Here is a 7849-nt window from a genome sequence, read left to right as displayed (position 1 = left end):
TTATTTCACTTAGCATTATCTCCTCCAGTGCCGTCCATGTTGCAGCAAATGTTGAGAATTTGTTCTTTCTGATAGCTGAGTAATATTCCATTGTATATATGGACCACAACTTCTTAATCCATTTATCAGTTGAAGGGCATCTCGGCTCCTTCCACGATTTAGCTATTGTGGACGTTGCTGCTATGAACATTGGGGTGCATATGGCCCTTCTCTTCACTACGTCTGTATCTTTGGGGTAAACACCCAGTAGTGCAATGGCTGGGTCATAGGGTAGCTCAATTTTTAACTTTTTAAGGGACCTCCACACTGTTTTCCAGAGTGGCTGTACCAACTTGCATTCCCACCAACAATGTAGGAGGGATCCCCTTTCTCCACATCCTCTCCAACAATTGTTGTTTCTTGCCTTGTCAATTTTTGCCATTCTAACTGGCGTAAGGTGGTATCTCAGTGTGGTTTTGATTTGAATTTCCCTGATGGCTAATGATTTTGAACATTTTTTCATGTGTCTGTTAGCCATTTGTATTGTTTGACACTGTATTGATAACTTATCCGTAGATATATTTTGAGATCTCAGATATTGTTTTCCTCTGGTTAGGCACCTGGGGGAAACTGACATCCAGAATATCTTAATCCAATTTAAGCAATAATTTTCTGGGTCACTTAAATGGCTAGTAGATGGGCTAATGTCTGTATGAGGCCTGTTTGCTTCCAGTTCACCTTTACTTCTGGATAGAGTCATTTTGTGTGTCAATTAGGAGATAAAAGGATATACCGGGTTGACCATCACTGTGAGCCTGCTACTCTAAATTGTGGCCCTGAACCTTGAAAGGATCAAAAGAACTACTACTCATCCTTTGTTACCTATTTGGGAATTTGCAAATGTCCCTTAGGGAAAAGCACCCCACTTCCATGGATTTTCATCTTGTCCTCACTCTTAAATTAGAAATACTTCACAACTTTGAGCTCTCTGATGCCCTCAAACAATGCTTGTGGTAGACCTGCCACCACCCTCACCACTTCACCCCATTCTAGTTTCCTCACTGAGAAGTTTGCTCAGTTGTTACCTAATATGTCCCTTTGAGAAGGGGAAGTCTTCACATAGGTCATTTTAAAGACATATACTTTAATAGTTCAAAGCAGCAGAAAATGCAACTAAGGGTACTCAAGGGTTTATAAAGACACAGTCCACAAGAATTTGAACTAATTGGTGAAAAATATTTGGGTTTTAGTGATGGAATATAAAAAGCAAACATATTAACAAACAAAAAATATTTATTTTTTTTAAGTTGACTCTGCAAATTTCCAAGGACTTATGATCAGCCCCTGGTCTGTGAGGCACTAATATAGACACCCTTCCTTCCTGTCAGAGTAATATGCTCTGGTTAGAAATATGAGCACCTTATTTATACCATGAAGCTCTCAAGATACACAAACAATTTTCAATCATCCATTAACCTTAAATATGACTTGCTCCCTGAGCTCATGAATGACACAAGGTTGACTTTCATAGAAAAGTGAAATCTAGTTGATGTCACTTGCTTATGGTTGTAGATAAATACAACTTTTAAGAACACAAACCTTATTTCTTCTAATTAAAACAGATGATCCTGGAAAATATGGTACCATTTTGTTTTTTAACTTCTAAATAGTTTTATTCCAATCTGAGAGGTAAACCTCTTGTTAACTATTGCATTGTAAGACACTATATGTACTTCCAAGGTTTGAAGCATCCAGTTTGCATAAGGTAATCAAGTTAACCAAATGATATCAGATCTTCCCTTTCCACTCTGTCTGGGAAGCCTTCTAAGGATGGAAACCAGAACAATTACCTAGTTTTATATAGAATGTGATAAAAACACAGCCTTGTATGTAAACATCTTTGCTAAAAATTAAACATATTTTTTAATTTAACTTTACAATTCAAATCTAAAACAACACATATATTAAAACCAACAAGATAAAAAGATATCATTAATTTTAATGACATACCAGTTTTGAAATACTCTACTCTACAATGTATAAGAGGCTTTGTCCTAGTGATATTACCTAAATAATTGTAGATAAAACTTTTCAGGATACAGATGCATTTTGAGATTGCTTAAAAAAAGCATTGAAAAATGGATACACAATTTCAAGCTACCCCTAACTCTTAAGAAAAATGAAATAAATGTCACATGTCACATAAGAAATCCATTTAAAATGTGCTAAAAACCCAAATAAATGAGTATAGATTTGTTTTGAATATTCACTGTAATATTATAGCAATATTTATTAAAACATCTACATTATTTCAAGAAATAATAATAGCCTATTTGTGACTTAACTTTACATTCAAATATGTCTGTTAAAAAAAAGGATGTATTTAAAATGTTAATTTTGACTATTTCTGATCTACAATGCAGCACATAAGTATAAATCCTTAAAAGAGTGCCTTTATATGTATCTTTTAAAAAAGACATATCCAGGCAGGTAAGGTTTGAAAGAAAATAAACAGAATAATTTTGTGAAACAAATTGCAAATTACATTAAAGGAGAATACTTAGTTATGAATATATTAAATCAATTCACAATTTGTACTCTTTATGACTGAAATTATGTAATGTTCAGCTCTGTGTGTGTGTTTTACTTGATTGATACCCAAATGAATGCTGCATTGATTATCTATTATCCTTCCTAATCCTCTTAAATCTAAATGTAAAATAACACACATACACATACAGTGTCTATGTATCGGGAGTACCTTGAGGTGTGTCTCATTTTCAATTAAATTTGGTAAATAATGAAATATTCAAAAATGCCCCTTTATGCTGACTTACTGTTAGTTATGCAAGAGATTAAAATGATCAGTAAGAAGTAATGTAATCAAGCAATGATGTTATGAAGATACGGGCATGCATTAGTTTCTATAGCTGATATGATTCCCTGCCCCTTCTTTTTTTGAAACTATATCAACTCACATTTTCTAAAACAATGGACGGACCGTATAGGTCTGTCTTCTGAAGTAATGAGTTAGAGAATGTTGCAAGAGTGCTTGCCAAATCATAGTACCATTATTAATTCAAGCATGATGAAATTGTTCATTTTAACTATAATCATGTAATTCATCAAAATATTACTAGAGCATATCCTTCTCAACTATTACACTGATAAAGTACCTTATCTTAACACCAACAAATGCAGAAAATTATTTTTGATGTTTATCTACCAAAAAAAGTAATTGTTTTGAACCTGGGCAGGCCTTGCCTCCTGTTTTGATAAGAGGAAAATTTCAACATGTTTTTGCGTACTGACTTGAATGTAGTTGTTTTGCATTTGAATAACTCCATCTATTAAGCTTTAAAATATGTCAGAGTGTCTGGAACTGAAATGGTATATTTCCCATATGTCAGTTTCTTCACTCTCCTTAATGAATACAGAACAAACTGGGATGGTAAGTAAGCAACCCCCAAAGTCATAAATCAACAGAATCATGCAAACCTACAATCTCATCATCCAGAAGCTCTTCCCTGCAAGTTCCTTTTGTTGTCCAGACTACAAACTTTTCAAATATTATGTTGGAAATCAAAATGCACTAGACAAAAACCTTATTTATTGTCATTTATCCAAAATAGAGGAAACTGAGGCACAAAAAAAGTCAATTAGAGAAATTTTTGCACTTTATAGTTCACTGGGATACCCAACTCTTCTTTATTGCTCATGGAATTTTTTCATAAAGTAAAAATGATTAACTACTATTGAAACAATACTGTAATAAATAACAGTGTCCACCTACTTGTATGTTGTACTTGAGCACTCGAATATACATATGAAAATATCCCTGCTCCCTTTCTGAAGACTGATTATCTGTACCACAGGGCCATAGAGAATAACCTTGTTAGAACAGAGTTATCAACACTGGGAGAAAATCTGGTTACTTTCTGTGCCACTGAATCTTTCATTTCATTGTATGTTTCACTTTTCTTGTTTTCAGGTTTTATCTTTGTAAATTAGCATTCTTTATCTGGTACATCCCATCCCCCATTTTAGGATACTCTCTTCCTGGAATTTCATGGTAAACATCTTTCATTCTCAAAAACTGTGATCTAGGTTTCTAGAATATGAAAATTAAACTTACAAACTGAGACACTTGGACAAAAATAAAAGAGCCCAAATGCATGTCACTTAGCTACAAAACAATTGCACATACTCTATGACCTGTCTAATATGCTCTTGTCTTGACTGCCTATTGACCAGTTATCTTCTACTCATCTAACGTAATACACCTATGTAATATCTGGGAAGTAAAATAAATATATGAAATCTTGCCCTACTTTGGTTCGCGAATATCAATAGTAAAAATAATAATATACATCTTCCTCACAATTACAACAAATTTAAAAGATTCTGCTGATGCACTAAACCAATATCCCCAAGAATTAAAAAATGACACTAAGTTTTAAAAAAATGTTCCTGTATATTTATCCTTTCGAATCTTTTGCTCTAGTCAATTAGCAGTATTAGCAAACAATTATCTGAAAATTTTTAAAAGTTTGTTCCATACTAAAAAACTTGCGTACCCTCATCCTATTAATACTGCATCTCCTTATCTTGTTCAAAACTATAAAACTGGGCTTTTGTGGAACTTATTTATGTATCTATTTATTGTTTCTGGAATTTAACAAATCACATACAAACTTCTGATCAATTTGTCTAAGTATACAATCATAAAGATCTTATGGGTTCGCAGTTTAAACCACACTGTGAATTCCCAGATTTTGTATTTTAAAGCTAATTTAAATAGACTTAAGTAGGCTTAGAGACACAATGTTTTAATTCATACACCCTTGACAAAGTATGGCTCCATATATCCAAGAGGGAAAATGATCACTAGAAAAGACTGCAAAAATGAAGTATTTATTGAAAATCAGTAATTTGGTCATTACCATGGAAAGTGAATAACATACCCTAAATCATTGCTTGTTTATTATTTTAAGGGCATTATCCCTATTTTTTCTGTAGAAAAGAGAAAGCATGGTGCTAAATCTTTACTAAAATTTCTTATTCTACTGAGACGTTTCCTTAACAAGTGAATTTTCCTACATAAGAACTGAATTTACTCCTCTAATGAACTTTTGCATATTACATACATCAATATGAGTCTTCTGACTATAGTAAAATTTCAGAATTCCCATCCCAAAATTTTTATTGGATTATGATCTTTCTCTTTTCCCCCTCCTAATTAATGTGCATATGTTTTTGTAAGTTTGAATCTGGGAAAGAGTATTAGCAGTTAGATAGAACAATCTACAAGATATTTTAAAAGAAACACATTTTTATCACTATCTCAGGGCATAATATAAAAGATCAGAAGTCTCCAAATACTGCTATTTGATTAGATGTGGGTATTCTCTTTACTTATATACCATAATATCTACCATAAAAATATCATTTGATATAAAATGCAGTCCTCTGCTTTTTTATGTAATAGAAAAGGGCACGATATAATTATAATATTTCAAATATATACAAAAAATAAAATTAACTTTTATTAACATACAGAGATTTGCTCTGTTGGGTAATCATGTGTGAACCAGAAGAATTAGTGCCACTTACTAAGCCTAAGCCCCTGGCAGATACTTTCTACCTTTTATGCATCTAAGCACTTTCTTCACATAAGAAGAGGGTATAAGAGCTTTCTAGAAACCAAAAATTTCACTTTTCCTAAAAATATATTTTTCAGTTCCTAAGAGCTAAACATATGGTAGGACAAACAATACTGCTGTCACTGAAATGTTCACATTCTACGGGGGAACCAGACATTAATCAAATAATCTACTACCTAAAAAAGATGGCTTCCAGATTCTCCCGAAGTATTCTGAAGGAAATAAATACAGTGGTATAATAAAGCAGCAGCAGCAAAGACTTCTTTACACAGGGTTGTCAGAGAAGATTGCTCTCAGGCAGTAATATGTGATTTGTTGGCTACAAGGTGAAATATGTGAAGCCATTTATTATGTAAAGCCTGATAACATAAAACCTGGCTGTTTTCTCCAAGGGGCCAGAGGACTCTGTCTTTGCTAGGTCAATAAGGAATGTATCTATGAGGAGGAACAGTGACATCTTTGAGAAATCTGGTAATGGTTATCATCCATCTCCAATCCAGGTGTGATAGTAGGAGATGCCATCATGGAATCTGAATATAGAACTTCAGAGGAGCAGAGACCAGTGAGAAGAATGTAAGAAAAAAGGGAGAGGTAGATGAAACTGGCTTAACAAATAGCAAGTCCTCATATAGCCATTTTAATAAGTAGAAGCAATCAGAATATTTTGAACTATAGAGATCTATGACAATGACAATATATCATGGTGTTGTGAAGGGCGATATAGATGAACAGCCAACTAGAATGTGTTCTATCTGAATAATCAAAGGGATAATCTTAATTATAATAGAAGAGATGGTGAAAAGAAGGCTTACCTCAAAGGAAAATTGTGATCTTCATTCAGTTTCCAGATCTAAGTCAGTTTTCATATCCTAAGCCCACTAATTAAAGGAAAGATAGGATTCCCCTTGAGAATTTGCAATTTGCAAATGCAGGATAGAGTAATTTCAGCACTTTAATGTTTCCCCCAAGGAATCTGAGTATATTTACCAGGGTAACCATGCACTATAAAAAAGGGAATACCCAGACTTTTCAAGGAGTGATAAGATACAGGATCTGAGGGGGACCTAGGTGGCTCAGCCGGTTAAGCTGCTGCCTTTGGCTCAGGACATGGTCTCAGGATCTTGGGATTGAGCCCCACATGGGGCTCTGTGCTCAGCGGGGAGCCTGCTTCTCCTTCTCCTCCCCGCTTCTGCTCTCTCTTACTATCTCTCTCTTTCTCTCAAATAAATCAATAAAATCTTAAAAAAAAAAAAAAAAGATACAGGATCTGAGTTGATGTTGTACAGGAGGATCTGAAATACCACCAAGGTCCTTCTTTGATCAGGAGCCATGTGAGTGCTGGACTGAGTCCATCTCTTATTCATTTCAGTGGGTACTCAGACCCACCCTGTAGTTATTTTTTTGGTTCTTTGAGTATATATTCCATCACCCAGAAGCAGCTGCCTGACAGAATAGAGAGTAACAGAATACAGAGTGATGTGCTTAAGGTTCAGTTTCCCTGCTCAAATGCCTCTTCCAGCACCATCCAAAGGCTCAATCCATTGTCATGTTATCATATACAGCATTGCCTTAGACTATGAACTCTTATTACTACAAAACCATATGATGAGACAATAATTGTCTGCTCTGCTCTGACCATGTATATGGCTGCCCTGATATAATAGTGGGATTATATGTTGAAAACTCAGCTAAAGTGTCATCTCAAGAACAATGCCTTGCAAGACTGAGTGGCTGTCCACTATGAGGAGGTCCACGCACTTAACCAAGAGCCAGTAATCAATAGCTGGAACATGTAAGAACGAAGACTTGGTAAGAGAATGGCTCTTTTCATCACCACTCATAAGGACACATTTGTGTAATTTATATTGTTATAACTACCTTAAACTTTGTAGGGTTAGTGGTTCTAGTTTCCAGAAGGGTAGGGGAATTGATGAACATTTCTGTTGAGGGACCTCAAAAGATTTCATCTGAACTAGAAGCTATAACTGTACACTTTGGGCTTTTCATATGATTTGACAAGGAAGCAAATAAAAGGGCTATTGGACTACCCGGGGTAGTTAATCTGATTATCAAGAGGATCTAATAGCACTAATACAATGGGAATGAGAAGGTGTATGTCTGGAACCTATAGTATTCATCAAAGGACATGATGAATCCTGGTTGGATTCAGTGACTGGTTGGATGACAGTGTTACTTATTTAGATGGA

This window comes from Ursus maritimus, unplaced genomic scaffold (genome assembly GCF_017311325.1).
Source record: "Ursus maritimus isolate PB19 unplaced genomic scaffold, ASM1731132v1 scaffold_1, whole genome shotgun sequence".
Lineage (NCBI taxonomy): Eukaryota > Metazoa > Chordata > Mammalia > Carnivora > Ursidae > Ursus > Ursus maritimus.
Note: the sequence above shows the minus strand (reverse complement) of the source record.